Raw genomic sequence first — 23,267 nt, forward strand, 5'->3', positions numbered from 1 at the left:
CCCAAGAAGTAATAGAGTTGGGAGCGAGGGAGTTCAACCAATATTTTGCCCTATCCTTTAGGGAGAATGGGAAAAGATGGAGATGGAGTGCATTGTCCGGAAAACCTCTCAACCGGATGGTCGAACAGATTTCAAGGAACTCATCAAGATGCTTATATGGATCTTCATTATCAAAGCCATGAAATGATGGAAGCATTTGGATGGTGCTTGATTTGATCTCATATTGAGCTGCATTGATGTTTGGCATTACTATGCAAGAAGGAGAAACATAGGTGGTAGGGATGAAATGATCTCTAAGAGTCATTGGCTCGATATTAGGAATTTCAGCCCTTTCATTCCCCGGATTTCCTATATTATCTCCCATTGTATTAAATTCAGTTTCAAGATCCCTTGTAAGAGTAGATTCCCTAAGGTTTCTTCTAAGAGTTCTTTCAAGAGAATTGATATCAATGGGCGAATCGATTGTGGATAGAGATAGTGACCTACGACTGAACATCAACAGCACAGCATATAATCAACAAAGCAATTCATTAACCACAACTCCACATACGATGTTCCCTTTCTCCTCAATTATCAAGACAGAAAATAAATGGCCACGACAAGGACCGATGCTTATACACAGAATTAAAACAATAATATAGCCTCAACAAGGGCTTGCAAATAAATTAACTACTTCTAAGCTTAACACATGCACGATATCTTACAACGTGAAACTAAAAGGTCAAGAAACTTACCTGGGGTCCTCTAGACTTACGCTTTGCTAGCGTTCCCACGGCGAGATTCGAGTCCCTAGAATCTTACAACACGAAGATGATCAAAACACACAAGGAATATTCACAAGACACAATATTGACAATCAAATTAAAATTAACCCTAGAACCTCGGCCGCTAAACCGTATGCAAGTCCCCGGCAACGGCGCCAAAAATTGATTGGTTGATCAACTAACATCAACCTTCGTAATAGCACGAATCATTGTAAAATAGGGCTATTGGTCGGGTAAGTCGAACCACTGGGACTGCGCTAGTCTTAAGGCAACCTAAGTGTCTAGAGTCATTTTAGAGTGATAAGGAGTAATAAGGGTTTAGAATATTTGTTTGGTTTGTCACTAAAGCTAGGAATGTAAAGATGCATAAAACAATAGATTGAAATGAAATTGAAGAAGTGAGATACAAGTAGAAAAGACTAGGGAGATGAATTCACTCCAACCCTATACACATGCTAGATTAAGATTAAATTGGGGAAAAACAACACAAATGATGGTTATGATACATGGCAACACTTGGTTGCTATAGTATTTTCAAGAAGTTCATTAAATCAACAACAAGAATAATCCATCAAAGGTTCATATACTCAAGCCACCTAAACTAGGGTGCAGCCTTCACATGCTCCCTAAGCCCAAGATTATCAAGTCCTTAATGGAATGATGAAAGCACATAAAATTAAGAATTAAGCATAGACCATCAAAGGGGGATCCTAAGCAATGGACTATCTAAGTTCTCCAACTTCATGTCAATAAAACCATTTCATGATCTAACTTCCATTGTCACTATGAAAGTGTAAGCATTATGATTAAGAGAAGCAATCATCTAAGACAAGAGGAATAACTCAAAATAATCATGTATAGACATTAAAGTTCATTACAACAAATATGATGCTCTAGATCATAAAATAACCAAAAACTATACATTGTTCTCCCCAAAATAAAATCTACACTAGCACATGTTTACAAGGGAGGAGCTTCATCACCTCCTTAGATGGAGGTTTAGCTCTCCATTGATACAAAAATGGAAAAAGAAGAAGAAGAGGGATCCCTCTCCATTTTCGAGCTCCTACTGTAGCACTCAAGAACACCCTCTTCCTTGCTCTCTTCTCTCTCCTCTAATCTTGTAAGAATGAATGATATGATGCATGTGGCCCCTTAGTTGCCTTATATCTTTCAACCAAGCTCTCTCTCCCCTCCAAAGACATTCCCAACCACTCCATAAAGAAGGAGGGTGGAAATGTGGAAACCAATGCACAAGTGGGCTGAAGAGGGGTTCATTTCCGAGTTGCAATCTGGCCAAATTTCGAGCACTCGAAGGGTGGCCTTGAGCACTCGAAATTAGTGTAATGTGTAACATGCAATTCTTGCCCATCACTGACCCACTGTGGAAGAATGGCCATAACTTTGTGCTCCAAACTCTGAATGATGATCTGTTTGAAGATTTGGAGAGCTGATTCAGAGCTTTAAAAACTTCATGTTTTGATGAAGACCCAATTCTCAAGTCTGGTTGGTCAAAAATGGGGAGAAAGGCAGCACTTCAGTGCTGCCAGGCAGTTCTGCGCACCTCTGGTAAGAAGATCATAACTCTCTGCTCCGAACTCCGAATGATGAACCGCTTGAAGATTTAGAAAGCTGATTCAGAGATCTAAATCTTTCATGTTATGATGGAAGTCTATTTCTTGAGTTTACTAGGTCGAAAATGGCGACAAAAGTCAGGTTCTACTGCTGCCAGAATTTCAGAATTGGCACCCTTTTTATTCAAAATTCCACAAGGCATTATTTTTGCTTCCTTTTTGCAATTTAACCTGAAAATGTACAAAAACATGCAAATGGAGATAATCTACATAAAATAATCAATTAATGGACTTTGTTAATGTAATTTAGGGCACTTGAATATACAGTATTTGGCGCTTATTACGAATCCCTACCTAGCATAGAGCATATCAAACTAATCATTGTAGATTGTTTGACTCATATTAGTAGTTTAACCATCCCTTCCCAAGTAGCATATCATATTAATGCATATCTAGGTCCAATAGATTGGCTAGAAGTTTGTATCTCTACCAAATCCTATGACCCTATATCCACAAATCCTAGTGCATATAGCGCTATTACTCCATGTTATTACAATAATAGTTGGCTAACATACTTGTGCCCCAACTAAATCCTATTCCAAATCCTGAACCAATTAACAAAAATGAAACACGTAACAACAAAATGCAACATAAAATAACAAAATCAAACACATAGATACACACAATACAACAAAATAACCAAAATATAATTTAAAACATCTTCCATTCCAGAGAAGAAAACCTCATTTGAACTCAAATTCCCAAATTATGTCACAAAAGTTCATTTCGTAGTTTCGTTGGTAATCATCCAACCTTGAAACCTATCTACAACCATAGCTTAAAAGCAACATTCTTTTGCCTAAGCAAATACCAAAGGTTTACCCCTTATCCTCCTTATACGCGGAATGCAAACCATCTATCGCGGCTTTGCAAAGCAACTTGTAATGTCAAACCCTAACCCCCATACTCTCCTAAACGTGAGATAAAATCACATCCTTGTTCTAATAAGAACTCCATCCGATTCCTAAACTCCTAAAGAGTACTTTTCAATTAACTCTCTGAGAGACAACACGAAAATTCATCCATATGTAGATTAGTTCACACCAACGCTACCAGTATCATTCACTATACTGCTGGTGAATGAGAGCACCCTCGTGCAATCCTTTATCTTCAAGCTTCAATATCCCCTTTCTTGGAGACGCTAATATTTCCTCCCTTAGATCCTCTTTAGAATCCTACTCTTCGCTTGTCTCCTTTTTGAGATCATCCGAAGTTGTGTTGGCCCCAACATACGGTGACCTAACACCTACACCCTGATCCGTTCTTGGCGTATACTTTCTAAGTAATGCCGACCTTAGAACTAAACCTTCGATCCTAAGTTATGTTTCTGGCAAAGAACTCGACAACCCACTCCTTTACTCCTTTGGGTCTGTATCGCTTTTGCCTTGAACCCCATCCTCCTCCTAGTGTCAACCATTTATGGAATATAATTGACATCAACTCCTCCGAACGAACCGTAAAAAGAGTACAACGAATCCTAATATGGCTCTAAGTTTTAAGAGACGTAACGTGGAAGTCCTATAATAAAAACACTCCTAAGGACACTAGAACCTGGAGTGCTCTGATACCAACTGTGATACCCCCAGATTTTCGGATGCGGGTTGGCCAGGCCCATGCCCGACTACCTGAGGATATCAAAACAATTAGTAATAAATGAACACATAATACAATTAAGGAAACAGGAATAAATAAAAATTTGTTGAAAAGAAACTAGAATGATAATCCAAATGCTGAAACCTCAGAATAAAATTAAATTAATAAAGAATTATTCTGATACATCCAAATTCTCCATTTCCAATACAACTCGGGAATACTGGTGGACCCCTAAAAACTCCAACACTTAAACCATCAACTGAAGAGCTCCATTGCTAAATCATGAAGAAGCTCCTACGTCGTCGGAAGAATGAGAAGCCGTCTCTACTCAGCACGAACAAGATCTAAGACCTGAAACCGTCCGTTACCTGAAAAATAATAGTGGGTCAGGCCCACGAACAAGTTCTGTCCTAACTATAATCCAAACAGAGACCCGATACACAGATACATCCTAGATGTCTCAACCATATCTATATAGTCCGTAATAGATAAATATATATCCATACTGCAGGACTCTCACTAAACTATGCTGAGGGTCTCAATCTGAATAGAAGGCAACATGCAATACGCACCTGAGTGGGCATGACTACCTAAGCCTAACAGGGTATACCTCAACCAACATAGCTAGCTATGCATCCTACAGCATATACGCACCCTAACCGTCGACTATGAAACTCAAGCTCAGTTCGCGGTACCATAATTTAAATATATAAATTCCCATTCAAACCAATGTAGTGCCGCTCAATTGTTCCTTGCCATAACACGACAGAAAATTAGGATTTAAATGCTTTAATTAAATCCCTATCCCAATTTTATATATAAGTTCCCTCCAAGTACAATGTTGTGCCGGTCAACAGTTCATTGCTCAAGACACAACATGGAATAAGGATTTAAACGTTTTAGTTAAAACCCTATCCTTCCTAATATAGAAATATAAACAATCATCCAGTATGTCGTTCAACTATTTTAGTTAACAGGACAAGAAACCATGTAGGATTTAACTGTTTTAGTTAATCCATTTCGTATGTATGAATGGGTAGGAATTAGCATTGTGACCTAATCCATCCCTCCGTATGACATCGTCCCATACCGGTGCATATATGCAAATGATCCATAAATGATGCAACATTATAAACAGTACATCAAATAAAGTCCATATTATCCATTTAGTTGATAAACACAGAATTTAAATAAGTCATCAACTAAAAATCCAGAATCCATCCATGTAATTAAACGAGACAAATTTTATTAATTCGTCAAGTTATATTCCAGCATCCATTCAGGTAATTGACAGAAAATATATATTTAATTCTTCAATTAATTCCAAGCCAACATCTAATTAGATTGACAAAACCTAAGTAATAGTTCAGCAATTTAAGTCCAAACTCTAATCCAAATAATTGCAGTGTAATGCTTAAAATTACAGCAACTAAAGTTCCAAGCTTAAATCCATACATTGCAGAAAAGTATTATATATTTCAACAATTAACATCTAGGATATGCATAGATCACTCTTATTAATTTAATGATACTAGCATGCACCTACAACCAGATTTATAAATATATACATACTCCATTAAATTGCTAAAACTAAATTAAGCAATTAAACCTCTTCCATCCGTTAACAACCTACACTGCTGTATACTTTCCTACGGTTAAATCCATGAGTTCAGAGACATTAATTTATCAAGTGTGGCTCTAATGTAGCATGGTATAATGATTAGAATCCATGTTCTATCCCTTTTTAATTTCTAGACACCGTTTGCACCATTAAATCCTTCCGGTCTGTCAAGTCCGTAAATTGTTGCGACTTGCCCTAGATTTTTCCTACAGTTTAAAACCTTAGCATATAAATAATTTTATACATCCTAGGGCATTAATATTTCATGGTTTAGTGTTTAAAACTATCACAGTAGCCTAAACACAGTTCTGAAAACCATAGTTGAACCAAACAAGCCCCAAACTGCTTCAGAACACATAAAGGATCACAGAGCCTGCTCTTAGAATCAAAAAGTAGGCTCTAACCTACCTATAGCCGGCTCTTACAACCCTTGGAGCTAGATCTAATAGAGTGGGAGCCGGCTCTTTGCTCCCAGAGCCGGCTCTCCCTCTCTGAGAGCCTTCTCAGCCCACTTTTCTTGCTCTGTTGCTCTGTTTTGACCATTAGCTTCGTCTCTGGCTATTCCCAACCTTTGGTTCATCTTTAATACTAAGTTTAAGAATCCTATTTACACCCAATATCATCCCCATGACTTGTTCATAATAGTTCAATTCAATTATAGTGTTTAAAACCTTAACTGATTAAACATGCTTCCACTCCAAACTGCAAACCAGAGGTACAAGAACTTTAACAGAATAATTCCACACATATAGACATCTGATTTAGCATATAACAAACATGTATAATTTAATTATTGATCAATTAAAATCCTAGAGACAGTCTAAGGAGGCACATAACACAGGCAACGGGAGAGAGAAAGGAAATAACTTGCCTGTGATTTCAATTATGAAATCTCGACGTCGTGTCCACTGTTCTGGCAACATGAACCACTATAAAGCCTCCTAGTGCTCTAGAATAATCCACCAAAATCCCACCTTGGTCCCCTCTGTTCTTTTCTTTGCCACTCATACAGTGTTCTGTTCATTCTACCCTCTATTTTTATAGAATTATCTTCACGTTCTTGTGCTATGAGTTATGAGCATAAAACCTAGGTTACAGCATAATGGTTGTATTTATAGACTTAATCCTAAAACCCTAATCCTTGTAATATTAGAGACAGAGCCCTAATGTTACCCCAGGTCGGCCCATAAAACAACCAAGATTTATCCATGTCGGTTAAACAAACTGTCTTCCTAGAGACCCTAGTTAACTAACGTAATAACCAAAAACTCATTTAACTTATTTATATCTAAATTAATAATTACTAAAATAAACCATTTAAGCATACAAGCTAATAAAAAAATAGTTTATCAATTAAATCAATTAAAAATACAAGTAAAGAAAATAATCTATTTAAATCAACAAATTAAAACAAACAATTAATTAAAATAAAATCAAACACATAACCAATTTGACACATAAGCACCTAGCCACAGAATCAAATTAAAATTTCACACAAAAATAAATTTTAAATTCCTATTTTTATCCTTTTAAAAACTAGGTGTATTACACATTGTCTCAGAAGAATCAGATGATGCATTGATATGCTCTTTGGAGAGCAAAACGGAGTCATGGGTTTTAGATTACAGAGCATCGTTTCATGGCACCTCAAACAAAGAGCTATTTAATAGCTATGAACTGAGTAACCTTGGTAAGGTGTACCTTGGTGATGATCAGCCTTACAGCGTCGTTGGCAAGGGTGAAGTGCAAATCAAGTTGAATGAGTCAGCTTGGAAGTTGAAGGATATGAGACACATCCCTAACTTAAGAAAAAATCTAATTTTGGTGGGACAATTGTCAGATAAAGGTTTTATTACAACCTTCAATAGAGACTCATGGAAAGTTTCTAGAGGCGCTATGACCATTGCACGTTGTAAGAAATCTGGCACTCTCTACACAACTACCAGTGCTTGTGGGTCTATAGTAGTTGCAGAAAATAGAGAAGATCACAACCTTTGGCACCAAAGACTAGGTCATATGAGTGAAAGAGGGCTCAAGATTATGCACTCAAAGGGGAAACTACTAGGCATACGGGCAATTGATATTGACTTCTATAAGAGTTGTATGATGGGTAAGTAGAAGAGGGTCAGTTTCAAGAAGAGTGGCAGAGATCTCAGAAAGGAGAAACTTGAGTTAGTTCACACAGATGTTTAGGGGCCAACCACTGTTTCATCCATTGGCAGAAAATCCTACTTCATGACTTTCATTGATGATCACACGAGGAAGGTATGGGTTTATTTTTTGAAGCACAAATCTAAGGTATTTGATGTCTTCAAGATGTGGGAGGACATGGTGGAGAATGAGACAGGTTTGAAGATCAAAAGGTTAAGATCAGATAATGGTGGTGAGTATGAAGATACTGGGTTCAAGAAGTTCTGTTTTGATACTGGGATTAGACTAGAAAGGACTGTGCAAGGAACCCCACAGCAAAATAGGTGGCAAAACACATAAACTAAACATTGACAAAAAGAGCCAGAAGCATGCGCATACATTCGGGTCTACCCAAACAGTTTTGGGCAGAAACATTAATACAACATCCTACCTAATAAATCGTAGACCATCGGTGCCTTTGGAGCATCGAATACCAGAAGAGGTATGGAGTGGCAAAGAGGTAAATCTTTCATGGTTGAAAGTTTTTTGTTGTATTGCATATGCGCATATTAGTGACCATACTAGGGGAAAGCTCGGACCCAAGTCACTAAAATGCATATTCGTTGGGTATGGTGGAAATGAGTCTGGTTATCGACTCTGGGATAATCAGAACAAGAAAATCATCAGAAGTAGAAATGTGATTTTCAACGAGAAGGTGATGTACAAGGATAGAGATGTAGCACAGTTAACTAGTCCTGTACAGAGTAAGCCTGAGCTTGTTAAGTTGGATGATGATCCAGAGAGCATTGATGCGGAGTAGACAGATGAGGGTCTTGGCCAGAACTCACAGAGCATAGTTCACCGCAGATTCTAACTCCTATGCCTGCACCCAAAAGGTCTACGCGACCTTATGTACCGAATAGGAAATATTTGGATTATATGTTGCTCATAGATGATAGTGAGCCTGAATGCTATGATGAAGCATGTCAAGTTGAAGATGATAGCAAGTAGGAGCTTGCAATGGAAGATGGGATGAAGTCCTTTATCTCTAACAAAACATGGGAACTATCCAAGTTGCCCATGGGGAAGAAAGCTCTTCATAACAAATGGGTGTACAGGGTGAAAGAGAAACATGATGGTTCCAAGAGATACAAGGCAAGAATGGTGGTCAAAGGCTTTCAACAAAAGTAAGGCATTGATTACACAGACATTTTTTCCCCGATTGTGAAACTGAGTACCATTCGCTCAGTTCTTAGCATTGTTGCAACAGAGGGGCTGCACCTTGAGCAATTAGATGTCAAAACTGCTTTCCTCCATGGTGACCTTGAGGAGGATATTTACATGCAACAACCGGAGGGTTTCTCAGTTAAAGGGAAAGAGAAACTAGTGCGCATGTTGAAGAAAAGCTTATATGGTTTGAAGCAAGCCCCGAGGCAGTGGTACAAGAAGTTTGATGGTTTTATGAAGTGACATGGCTACAACAAGTGCAATGCTGACTATTGCTGCTACTTCAAGAGGTTCAAGTCAAGTTTCATTATCCTTCTACTTTATGTTGATGACATGTTAGTGGCAGGTTCTGATTTTGAAGAAATTAGCAAATTGAAGATGCAGTTGTCTAATGAATTCAAGATGAATGATCTTGGTGCAGCGAAGCAGATTCTTGGGATGAGGATTAGCAAAGACAAGCAGAAAGGTACTTTGCAGTTGTCTCAGGCTGAGTACGTTGAACAGTTTCTGAAGAGGTTCAACATGAATAATGCTAAGGCGGTGAGTATTCCCTTAGCTAATCACTTCCGATTATCTCAAGATCAATGTCCGAAGACAAAGGACGAGAAAAACTTCATGGCTAAAATTCCATATGCCTCAGCCATTGGAAGTTTGATGTATGCCAAGGTGTACACAAGACCAGACATTATATATGCAGTGGGAGTAGTAAGCAGGTTCATGAAGGATCCGGGCAAGCTACACTGGGAAGTATTAAAGTGGATATTGAGATATCTACGGGGTGAACAGATGTTTATGTTTCAGAAGGGATGAAGTGAAGCCACATGGTTATGTAGATTCAGACTTTGCTAGTGAGGTGGACCACAGAAGAAGGACTATCGGGTATGTGTTCATGGTGGGTACAACTGCAGTTAGTTAGGTTTCGCAAATACAGAGGATTGTAACGTTATCTACTACAGAGGCAGAGTATGTGGCGATGACAGAGGCCAGCAAAGAGATGATTTGGTTACAAGATTTGTTAACAGAGTTGGGATTCGAACAGGTGAAAAATGTTTTGCACAGTGATAGTCAGAGTGCGATACATCTAGCAAAGAATTCAGCATTTTATTCAAGGACCAAGCATATAGGACTTCAGTATCACTTTATCATATCTTTGTTAGAAGATGGGGTGTTGACACTTGAGAAAATACTTGGCACCAAGAATTCGGCTGACATGTTGACCAAGACAGTGACTATGGAGAAACTGATGTTGTGCGCAACTTCAGTTGGTCTTCTAGCTTGAAGACAGAAAGAAGCGCGCCAACATGTATGGGACATGCATGAGAAAAGATGGAATGGGTTTACAAATGCTCCAGACTCTAAGTGGGAGATTGTTGTGGTTTTGTGGAGTCTGATTAGGTGGAAGATTTTTAGGAAGATTTAATTATATGGAAACTTCAAGAGTACTGAATTTTAGGGAAAATTCAGTTTCCTAATCTGTTAGGAAAAATTCAGTTTGCTAATCTGATTTGATTTCCTTATTAGTTTTGGATTCTACAAAAGGCAAGTTCTTATAGGACAAGTTTGGGACTCTATAAATAAGGAAGAAACTTAGAGATAAAGGTGTGCTAATATAAGAGAGAGCAATTAAGAGAGATTAAGAAAGAATTCTCCTTGTAATTCTTCATCTTTTTCATAGTGAATTTGTTCGGTGTGCTCCATGGACGTAACCCTAAGATTTGGGTGAACCATATATATCTTGTGTTCTTGTGTGTGATTTTTTTTTTCTTTGTGATTGTTTGATTATTCCTCGAACAACGTGCGTTGTTATTTTGCGTTTTCGCCACAACAACTGGAATCAAATTCGGTTGATTGTGTAGTGCAACTCTAACATGAGTATGAGCTATGTTCCTGTTTATCCACGTAGGCTTTCAGCCTATACGGATTCTTTTGATGATGAGAAGTTCAGATTTAGAGGAGTTGCGGTCAATTGAGGTGACAGAAACTATAGATATCCGGACAATTGTAATTTTTTTTTTTTTTTAAAAACTTGATTTACTTCTAGTTTTTATGCTGAGGATGTCTTGGATTGGCTTAATGAATTTGAGTATTTTCTCAAGTATTTTGACATACCGGAGCACAAGCAAGTCCCTCTTGTAGAAGTTATGATTAAGAAAGGTGCTTCAGCTTGGTGGGAATATGTAAAGATTAATTGCAGGAGGCAAGGAAAACAACATGTAAAACCATAGTCGAATATGAAAAGGTTATTGATCGCTAAATATTTATCGCTAAGTTATTAGCAGATGTTGTATCAACAATATTAAAATTGCAAAAAAAAAAAAAAGAGGCAGTTTGTCAACAATGGCATTGAGAATTGTGATAATTTGGTAAAAGCAAAGAATTTTCAAGAGATTGATCAGAAGAAAAATTATGTTGTTTCACCTCTCTTGTAGTTGAGGATGATGAAGTTATCAATGCTTTAGTTGCAATAGAGACACCTGAAAATGTTTTCAAAAAGTAACTTCAGGGATAAAGTCCTTGGACAAAGAAGATGGTTTAAAAGAATTAGATACAGAACAAGAAGAAGGGGATGCACATGATAACAATAAATTTGTTGCTCAAACCAAGCGATATGAATTAGTCGAAGACAGGGGCGGAGCCAGGATTCATTGTAAGGGGGGGCCGAAGTATTAATAGTTTTACTAATATAATATAATAATATTCTAAGTCAAAAGTACAATCATGATTGATTAGATACATACAAAAATACATTTAGAGGCTGAAACTGCTAGGCCATTGCCCAATGGTTTTAATTCTTGATGCATAATTGTGCAGATAGCTTAATTATGTATTTAAATACACTTATCTTCAAAAATCAAAACGTAAGAGGAAACACACTTTATTCAATACATTTTATTATAGAATTAAGCACATACAATTCCATAATTGATTGGGAGTTAATTACAACAGGACGATCTCCATTTGGGTTTAATTCTTCTGTTTTTTACCTCCAACTTTTTTATTTAGTTTTTCAATTACAGCAGGAGCACCTTGTCACGGGCCTAGAGATTTGGCGTAGCGGCACGGCCCGTGTGGCACCAAGGCGTTGCTTCAGCTCGCGCAAGCGCCCTGGTCAGCCACTACGACCTGCCCTCCCAAGGATACATGCTAATTGGTTTCGACCTGCTTTGGTCTCATCAAGGGAACGGCTCCAGCTCCCGACCAGTTTGTGTAGGGATGGCCTACTCCTTTCTTCATAGTCAAGTCCACGACCAGCGATAAGCTCCTCGCACTTAACCGAGTCGACCAGCCTAAACTCTGAAGAGGTACCATCCTGTGCTCCTGTACGCCCCTTCTCTGGAACCATTCCGAGTCTAACTCTGCTTTTTGCCAACCAGCATGCGTGTCTTCCATCCTCCAAGCGTCTTAGGAATCACTTCGTGACATTCTCCCCCACCCAAATCCTGCGACACCCTCGTCGCAGTGCGGCACTTCACTATTGCGTCCACTCCCTTCCGAAGCCTGCCTCTAAGCGGTATGCTCGCCTTCCCACCATCGCTTCCTTGTGCAGCTCCCTGCACTGCACTCACCCAATGATAGGCCTTGGACCAAGGGGACGTCCACTCCTCAAGGACGTGACTCTTCTCCGTCATGCCGCCTCCGGGACATCCCGAGCAAGCAAGGGCCTCTTGCCGACTTAATGCTCGCCCTTCACCATGGTTTACATCACCCAAGGACTAAGCACGAACCTTGGTACGCGCGGCCCTCCGACCTTCCAGTGCACAACTTCAACAGACGCTTCTTCCTGGGGAGATGGAGGCTCTTCCCCTAACTACATTGATTCCTCCTCATCGTCGCAGCTTCAGTGCACCGTCTTCTTTCTCTGACCCCTCCCGGACCGACAAGGGGGCACCTCACCGTGCTTTACCCCAAGTCCTACTTTGATACCATTTGTCACTGGCCTAGAGATTTGGCACAGTGGCATGGCCCGTACAACACCAAGGCGTTGCTTCAGCTCGCGTAAGTGCCTTGGTCAGCCACCACGACCTGCCCTTCCAAGGATACATACTGACTGGTTTCGACCTGCCTTGGTCTCATCAGGGAAATGACTCCAGCTCCCGACCAGTTTATGTAGGGATGGCCTACTCTCTTCTTCATAGTCAAGTCCACAACCAACGACAAGCTCCTCGCACTCAACCGAGTCGACCTGCCTGAACTCTGAAGAAGTACCATCATGTACTCCTGCACTCCCATTCCCTGGAACCATTCCCAGTCTAACTCTGCTATTTGCCGACCAGCATGCGTGTCTTCCATCCTCCAAGCATCTTAGGAATCACTTTGTGACAACCTTCTTTTTTAGCTGCAATAGGAACTGGAAAACTTCCACGGGGTTTTAATGGATCTTGTTTTTAAGCTTCAACACTAGGAAATGCTTTTTTATCCCCAACACGAGGAACTGCTTTTTTAACTTTACGCACAGGGCCTTGTTTTACCACATTGCCTGAATTAGGAGCAGTTTGTGTGCATACCCATAAAGAAATAAGAGAGAGAGAACAAAGAGAAGAATGGTGACTTCGTGTAAGACCGCCATTAAGATTAATCTTTTATAGGAAGCTCGATTAATCTTTTATCGGAGGCTTTTGTCAAAACCACACTGATTTTTTTTTTTTTCCCTCCCTCTTTTATCTCTCCATTTATACTTGCAATAAAGTGCTTGCGGGTCTGGCAACAATGCCTAAATAAAGAAAATGCTCCTAAATTAATGTATATTCTCCACATTTCCACAATACTTGCCAAAATAATAATATGTTAATGGCATGAGTATGGTTGAAGTTCCTACATATGTCAAAGTCATTTGTCTAATAACATTTAATATGTTAATACGAGTACGGTTAGATAATTATCTAACCATATTATGTAATTGGATTTGAATTCTTTCTCAGCTCTTTCAATTTAATTTCTAGTAGGTGACGGATTATTATGGCATTGAAAAATGATTTGTAAATAAATAAAAAAATGAAAATAAAACTGAATGTTAATTTTCTGTTAATTGCAATCCAAATGCAAAAAGATTGATTTGGAATTAGGTGCTTGAACCAGACCAATTTATACCACTAGGACCTGTGTGGTGAATTGTTGAAACTATCTATCTAGATAAAGATCAGGTCACCTTAGTACATTACTGACTAATTGCCAACCATCTCCATAGAATTTTTTTACATTAACAATGCAGAGTTAACTGAGTCTCAAACCCGGTCAAAATAATAATAATAATAATCAATCATTACAAACTATCATGTATCAAACGGAGAAACCAGGTTATATAGCAAGAGAAAAATAATACAACTATAATAACATTCACACTCAGAATTGAAAAAAATGACGATTAAGAAAATCAAACTTGATTTTTCTGATTTTATTTTTGAGAGAACACATATAAATACGGGTTATTTAGGAGTGGTGTTCTTTATCTGAACGGAATTGAAGCATAATTGAAAATTCAGAAATTCCGAGAAGAATTATTTTAATTGTTCCTCATCAAATTCAGAATTGAAGAAAACGGACGATTCGATCACACTTTGAAGGGAAAGTATTGTTTGATCTACTAGCAATCCTTCTATGGAGATCAAGAATAAGTCTGGGGGCAAAAGTTGCTGAACGGGGAAGTCACAAAGCCAGGGATTGTTAGCAATTGATTTTTGATAGAACGATAGGGTATGAGCCTAAGTCAAAGTTCAGTGTACTTTACGTCAAACATAGTGGATCGTTTTGCTCTCAACAGCGTAGTGCATGAGGTTTTTCCCATAGTCTACGAGATTTTCCTATAACATTTGGTTGGGGTTTCCTCATTAAAAATCCCAGTTTCATCTCTCAAACTTTATTTACTTTATTTGCACTTTATTTTTGCTTTTGTGTCTTCGATTTTAGTTTTCTTCTTGTGAAATAAAAATAAGTAAAAATTAAATACAAGAGCAAGTAAAACCTATTCACTACCCTTATTTTTAATACCAACTTACACATCCATTCCACATTGTTCAACTCAAACTTTAGACACCGGATGAAGGTACATTATGCTCGCGTGAAGAAAAAACATGATAACGCTCGGCTGCATCCTTTTGACTGTGTTCATTGTAGTGGCTAGTGATTTGTGACAGGTTTAAGTCAGAGGTGTTTCAGGTAAATGGACACAATGATATTTTGAAATATCTTCGATCAATACTCACTCAGTTTCTTTTTTCTTTTCTTTTTTTTTTTGAAAAAACCTGCTTGATTTTAAATGCATGTCTATTAATATGGCAGTAGTAAATATATATATATATATATATATATATATATATATATATGCGTCTTTTCCTTTCTGTATTTTTCATAGCCTGCATTTTAAATCTTAATTTATAGAAATTAAGTTGTTTAGCCATAAAGTATTGCACCATCAGCTGGCTATTTTAATAATGATGAGTTCCCATCTCAGCCTGAAAATTTATAGTCCAGTCTATAATTTATTTGTTGGCGTGGTTTCACTATCAGCTCATTATCATTATCACTCTGCTAGTTATGCATTAATAAAATTGAAGTTTGTTGTTAGTGTATATGATGATCTAAGAGTCTATTTTCTTCAATTATACGGGCTTTTGAATCTAAGAAGTGTGTTGTTGTTGGAGTTAAGTTTGTCTATTAACAACTCAAAAGGATGATTTAACACATGGTTAGAGGAGGAGGAAGAATATCTGTAATCTGCCAAATAGGAATTTAAAGCTCCTTCCTATAGGATTCAAGCCGTTCTACTCATGGCGTAGTGGTGGCAGCTAATAAAAAGAGCTGAGGATGCTAAAAAATGGCTTTGGAGGCAAGGCAAAAATTGAAGGAGATGGAGGAAAGGAAGAAAGCTTTAGAGCAGCAAATGCGAGTTTTTGGTTAGGCTTTTGTTTTATGTTTTTAATGCTTTTTGGTATACTCTTTGGCAAGAAGGAATATATTATGGCTTTTTGATTTTGTATAGAGACAATGATGTTTGGTGCTCAATGAATGTTTGTTTGTAATAGAAACTTAAAATTGTATTCTAAAAATATATATATGTATATATAAATTGTGGTTAAAGAAAATATTTTTTTTAACTACATAATTTTATGGCAAAAAAAAATAAAAATAAAAAAATAAAAATAAATAATAAAAATAAAAATTTGAGATAAAATCTGGACATAGTTGGATAAAAGTTGTACACACTACATCACCTTAGAGTGGCCTTTTTTAAGGTTTGGGCAGCATATTTAGTGCACCCGTGCAATAACTCTTTCCTCTTGTGCAACTTCATTTTGTGGTCAGTGGTTGCGATAAAAGTTGTACACAATGAAATAATAGTATCAAACTTTGAGATAAAATCTGGACACAATGGGATAAAAGTTGTACACACTAATCAAAAAGAGTTGTACACACTACAGAAAAAATCTAACAATTTATAGTGGCCTTTCATATATGACAAATATCTAACCCATGGCCTGTTGTAGATGCACGTAGCAAGGTTTCGTAGAGTATAGTGACCTTTCATGTATTACATGATAACTTCAAAGCAGCTGAGTACCATAAAGCGCCATGGTTCCATCCTCTATATAAGCTCATGGAAACACAAAGTCTTCTATAAACTCTGTGTGCATACGAATGAATATGTTTTCTACAAAGTCATTCATTCTTTTTATCTTAATATTTATGTATAGAAGTATACAATATCAAAAAATTTCACACATATTTTTAAATTCTCAGTCGGGCCCGGAAAGTCCATGTTCTTGATAGTAAGAATATGGCAACCATGTTGCATACACAGTGAAAAGTCAGTTTGCTCTATCATTCTTTGTAAAACATGGCCGGTCTGACACAATAGTTGACGATAAAGGCAACCATATAATTCATTGTGGTTATCTATAGCAATTTATGTTTTATGTTATATTAATATATTACGATATATTCACGTATTGAAAGATTATATTATGTAAAAAAATCCTTTATTGCTATGTAATATGAAAAAGCAAAGAACTAATGCGATCTGATTCAGATATGATTATGGTCTTATAAAGCCAAATTGATGACCAAGGTCGGTCATGTGACTTTAATGTAATCATTCTACCTTATATTACCTAATGTTGTTGTGAATTATATACTCATGTCTCTTCCGTTGTCGTCTCTCGACAATTGTAACACGATCCATTCTTTTAACTATTGAATAAAATAAAAGAGGTCCATAAAACAACACTCTCAAATACGAGGTAAAGTTGAAAAGTTATTTTGTTGAATTTCTCTGTTTGGTCACCATCACTTTCGCTGTTAATTGTGTTATATGTATATATATAACACGAAATTACATATTACCTGTCATAGGGATATAACAAGTAAAAGTTTAACACAAATTGCAAGCATGTGTGTAACACTATCTGTGTGTTTAAAATTGACAGTGGAAGGATAAGATACTAGACTCAACATAACCAAAAGCTATTGCTTTAGATAAAAAATAAATAAATAAAGATAACATATGTTTGATGCATGTGCCCACTCCAAACAGTTAGAATAATAGTAGGATATAAATACTGAGATGATTTAATTGTATATATATGTTAACAAGTTAATATATACATGGCCATGCAAAATTTTTTATTTTTTCTTTTGGTGGTCCAAAATTAAATAAATAAATTTGCATGTTTGCTTCTCATGAGAACGGAACTAATATTTAGTCACAACTTCTCATTTATGAAACATTAATGCAGAAGAGATAGATTTCGATTAAAATGTAGCATTTTTTTTTTTTCAAGGGGATGATCAATTAATTAAAAGAGCTAATTAACCCTGGCTTCCTTTGTTAAGAGAGAGAAAATAGAAGAATATAGAAAAGAGCTAGAAACCATTATTCATAAGGTTGTTTATGCTGAACGTGTTTTAAAATATATGATTATTTTTATAAATGAATTAAAAATAGTCTTTAAAAATATTTATTCCCTATTTTATAATTAACAAGTTTCCTAATTGGTAGATGGAGAGTAGGAGTTTCTATTTTGCACAAGAGGTCTTGGCTTCAAGTCACGCAGGCACCTTCATTGGCTACATGATCAAACGATCATAGCCACTGGATCTCGTGTGACAAATGGGTTGCTCAATAAGTTACAAGAGATCAGTCAATCTTGACCATTCATCATGGTATAGTGGCAGATGGAGTGATCTTGGCCGTCTAACATGGGAAGTTAGTGTGCTTCTTAGAGAGAATTTCGGTGAGAGGGTGAGAAATCGATCCGATGAAATTACCTATGAAGATTCCGGCAACAAGCCCGGATTCCGGCGAGACTCTGGCAAAGGTTCCAACCTTTCATTCCAGCAGATGGAGATGGAGATGGAGCGATCTTGACCATCGAACATGGGAAGTTAGTGAGCTTCTGGATTAATGCAACATTTATAGCACCAGACATGAGAACAAGTCCAAGTATTAGAGAGAAATTCGATGAAATACCGATGAAGATTCCGGCAACAAGCCCGAATTCTCACGAAGGTTCGATGAAGCTTCCAGCCAACGATGGCATATTCTAGTGAAGTTCCAATGAAGTTTCCATCCACAAACCCAGATTCCGGTGAGACTTCGATGAAGGTTCTAACCTTTCATTCTGGATTCCGTTGACTGTTCCGGTGATCAGAATTGAAATTCTGGCCATCTTTCAGGTAACAAATTATTGATTTCTAAACATTCCACATGAGTACATTCAATATATATATATATATATATATATATATATATATATATATATATATTAATATATGTATTTAAATATAATTTCTTAAATTATATTTTATTTTTGACCAATGATTGGACGGAGATGGATATATAGGTTTGTAGAGAGTACCACTCTATAGACATACAAATTATTAAATCTGGCTTAATTGAATCCCGGAGATAGTGTTGCCAATTAATATTCCAATTGTACCTGGCTAGGAGATGGTTCAACTATCTTCAAGAAACGATTACGCGCCTCTAAGTCTTGATTCGAAATTATGCTTAATTTCTTAATTATGTTAAATCATAATTTTATTATTTATCACCGTTGACGCTAAAATCGGCTCCTAAGATCCGATTTGGAATTGAATGGAAAACGGGCGTGCCAGAACCAAATATATGGTTCGATTGTAAATTGTCAACTTGTAGTCTCTTTCAAGGGTTGACTTTCAAATGATGCGAGGATAAAAAGAACAGTGATACTCCTCTTAGAGTTCAAGAACGGCCTTAGTTAAAAGGACTTTTCAATGAATAAGTTATAGTAAAGATTAAGAGAATAGAAAAGGGAGGAAAACATATATAGCAAGAAAAGAAGAGGAAAGATTAAAGAAAGAATAAAGAAAGAGAGAGGAGAGATACTAAGAGATTGAGATTGAGAGATAGAGATGAAGAAGAAATAGCAAGGATGCTATTATTAGAAATGCTTAAAGAAGCAAACAAATAATAATAAGGATTCCGAGGGTGCTGGACCACTAGTACAGCATGCCTCTTTGTTTATTTATCGAAAATATTGTAAACAAATTCCTACCAATTAGCATTCTAAGTACAATAAAACTCTCACTAACTACTAAATTCAAACTCAAATTGATATTCCTAGATAAAGATTAATTCCTAACTAAAATCTGGTAATCATATAAATCTTACTTAACATAAAGTGTCTCAAAATATTTCAAAAATATTCCTATCTATTCCTATCCGATCAATAAGCCCTTGCGTGCAGCTTTGCCCTGTGTAAAACCTGCCACATCACTGTTCCTTTATGTGTAATCCTTTCATGCATAACACTGATAAGCCTTGTTTCAACTGATTTATTGATCCGAATCCCTTTAACCCAATTTCTGTGCAACCCAAATTCTTGAACATCATCATTTATCAGGCCCATATACTCTTGGCCCATAATACCATGTTAATGTTTATCAAGCCCAATTAGAGCCCAGATCCAAATTACCAAAATGGGTGTTAAGGTCATTCGGATTTATGGATCCATAATTGGGCCAAAGATGGGTCTACAAACCAAATGCCAAAATGGGTGTCAACAATGCCCCCCAATTTTGGTAGCCGTTTTAACCCTTCGGCTTCCAAAATTTGAATACACCCATTGCATTGGGACATAACAAACATATCATATAATCCCTTGAGTTATATCAGGAGTAAATTTCCAAAAAATGCCGATCACACTAACCCATCTTGTTATACATTAATTACATTGTGATGATCATTTCACTTTCCACTAAAAACACATCTCTTCTCTCATTTGAACGAAACTCTGCAAACGAAATCCTCTCCTTCTATCAAAGTTCTTCTCTTTCTAAAACTCTGTCTGCAACCAAATTCTTCTTGCAACTATGGCTTCAAAATCACAGAAGCAAAGTGATTTGACCTTAGAAAATCCCTCTCCTGAAGCAACATCACACACCCAAATGACAAAATCTGTAATCAAAACCCTAGCCCCTACCGACCTAAATACCACCACCTTGATCGATATCACAGAGAACGCTAAAGGACTTGGCCCAGCGTTTCTTAATCGATTTCCCCCTTCGTTATCCTCGATTTATCCCCAAGCCGAGCAACAACTTCCTTTCTCAAAACCTCTCTATCTGATAGCGGAAGGAGACAGACCAACCGTCTCTGTTAGAAATTGGCATCCACCAATGCCCCAATGGAATGACTGGGTGGATCGTGTATCAGCAGCGAAAGGAGAACAGTGGAAAATGATGGGAATTTACGACCTCATCCAGCTCAGTAAGATCCCTTTTACTTTTGACCGAGCCTTATTTTTGCTTCTTTACACTTTTGGTCTCCCACAACCAATTCACTACACTTGCACTGTGGTATGATGGCTCCTACCTTGAGGGATGTCTATTTTTTAATGGGGTTTAAGCCTGGGGGAGATTAAATCAATTATCTCCTTCAGGATGAAGGGATCTCTTTTTATTTTCCAGAACAAAAAGGGGCTAAACCCTATGTACAATCACATGGTCCTTTTTAAAAAGAAATGTTAGGGGAAGAAGGGACCGATGTAGATGAACAAGAACATATAGGATTTCTACTATTGTGGTTATGTAGATATTTGTTGTGTGCCCCTACCATTCAGATCACCAAGGACCTTACTCAATTAGCCATTGCGCTATCGAAAGGAAAACCTATGGCACTAACTCCGTTTCTCTTAGCTTCTTTATACAGAGGCTTGTCTGACCTCATTACGTCCAACTTTTCAAGGTTTGGAGGATCACTTTGGCTTTTCCAATTCTGGTTGCATGCATATTTTCCTGAACTAGCTCTTCCTATTCGGCTTACTCCAAATGATCCTTTGCTAGCTTTCGGATATGCTAGAGTCAAACCCAAAGACCATTCCTTTAATGACTGTTTTCAATTTTTCTATCATCAATGCAAGATCAGGACTCAATCCCAATTCCTTCTTCTTTCCAAATGTCAACTAGCTCCATCTTGGTTGTTTCCTCTTACTGCTGAGTCTTCACCTGAACATATTGACCTTTATATCACTTCATAGGGCCATTTCTTGATTGCAAGGGATATAACTTGCAATACCGTTGCTCCCAATTTGCCTAAGAGCTGAACTGGGGTTGAGTTTTACAACCCAGCACAGTTAACTTGGCAATTTGGATTAACCCAAATGATCCCAGTGCCTCCCCATTTTTCTTACAACAAGAACTATCACAAGCGGGTTAAGCTCTCAAACAGTGAACAGATTCAAGATGTTACCAATCGGTTACCAAACATCTTCAAGAATTTTAGTACAAGTCCTTTCTAGAAGAATCGCATACAGATCCAAGCTTTGAAACCTGGTGGGCTTCATATATCAATTTTACCAGGACTGTAGATTCCAGTCAACTTGTGTCCACCCTCCTTGGTTCTTACAAATTCATATCCCTCAATTTTCAAGGTGTGGATTTCATTGAACCCGTTGATCTTACTACCGCTCCTGAGCCAAAGAAAATACCAAATATTGCACCAACTCGTCCTCCTCCTACAGCTCATGCAGGTAAGACTAGATCTCCCTCTCGACAAAGTAAGTTTTCTATCCTTGTCTTTTCCACAATACTTCTGTTTGGTTTGCATAATCACTTAACAATGGATAATATAATTCTAGGTACATATTCCAATGCACCCGAGAAATCTGCTACCAAATCTGAAGAAACTCACATTGATTTCTATGTTCCTTTAAAAAGTATTCCCCCATCTTCAGCTACTCAGGTAATACTCCTAATTAAGTCATATATATCCTTTTTGATGTATACCATTCCCTTACTTAAACTTCTTTTCCAGAAAGCTACAAGAAGGAAGACCATAGGAAAGAAACCCAAGAAGTCAAGAGCCAAGAGACACTTTGATTTGATTGATGATGATGAAGCAGATGATGATGAAGTCATCTCCAAGAAGAAGAAACCTGCTACCGAATCTCCTAATGTAATTTCTTTGTTGGCTGATCTTATATATATATTACTCCTTAAATATAATTAAATCGGCATTATTTTCAGAAAGCTCCAGTCTCCTCAGATCAAAAATCAATTCAAGAAATCTCTACTGATCATATCGAAGATGAAGACAAAATTGAAGTATCAGTAGGACAAAAGTCAAGGTCTCCAGTGTCTTCCCCAAACCTGGCTGTAACTTCAATTGGTGAACAAATTGGAGATTCTGATGAAGTAAGTAATGATATATATATATATATATATATATACATTTTTTTTATAATATGTTATTGTAAACTTATTATAGCTATGGCATATTTCAGGTACAACAAGGCTCGGCTATTCCAACTAATCCTGTCAGTACCAACCCAAGCTCTCCCTTTGCAACCCTTGACTCTTTATTTGATTCTATCTTTGACTCACCTGATCTTGAACCTCTTGAAATTCCAACTGAACAAACCTTTGACACACCCCCAGAAGTAACAAAAGCCATCCAAATCTTGTCCCAAACGGTGCAACAAGACTTATCTTTAGCCCCTTCATTCAAAAATGAGTTAACTGAAACCTTGTCCTTCTTGAGTCGTTACCCAAGATTCTCTTTAGGTGACCAAGCTCTCTTCAAGAACTTCCAACTTCAAGTCCCTTCCATGATTACTGTTTATGCCAAGTCTACTCAAACTCTCAACCATTATGCTGCTCAGACCCGAGAAAAAGAACTACTTGCTCAATCTTTGAAAAACGGAAAAGAATTGCACTTGTCATTGAAAAGAAAAGCTGCTGAACTAGATGCAAGGGAGAAAAAGCTTCAAGCACAACTAGCTCAGCTTCAAAAAGACAAATCACAACTCAGCAACAAAGTGGCAG

The sequence above is a fragment of the Cornus florida genome, unplaced genomic scaffold (genome assembly GCF_030987335.1).
Source record: "Cornus florida cultivar Cherokee Brave unplaced genomic scaffold, ASM3098733v1 CherokeeBrave_3.0.0_Hap2_Chr10, whole genome shotgun sequence".
Taxonomy (NCBI): domain Eukaryota; kingdom Viridiplantae; phylum Streptophyta; class Magnoliopsida; order Cornales; family Cornaceae; genus Cornus; species Cornus florida.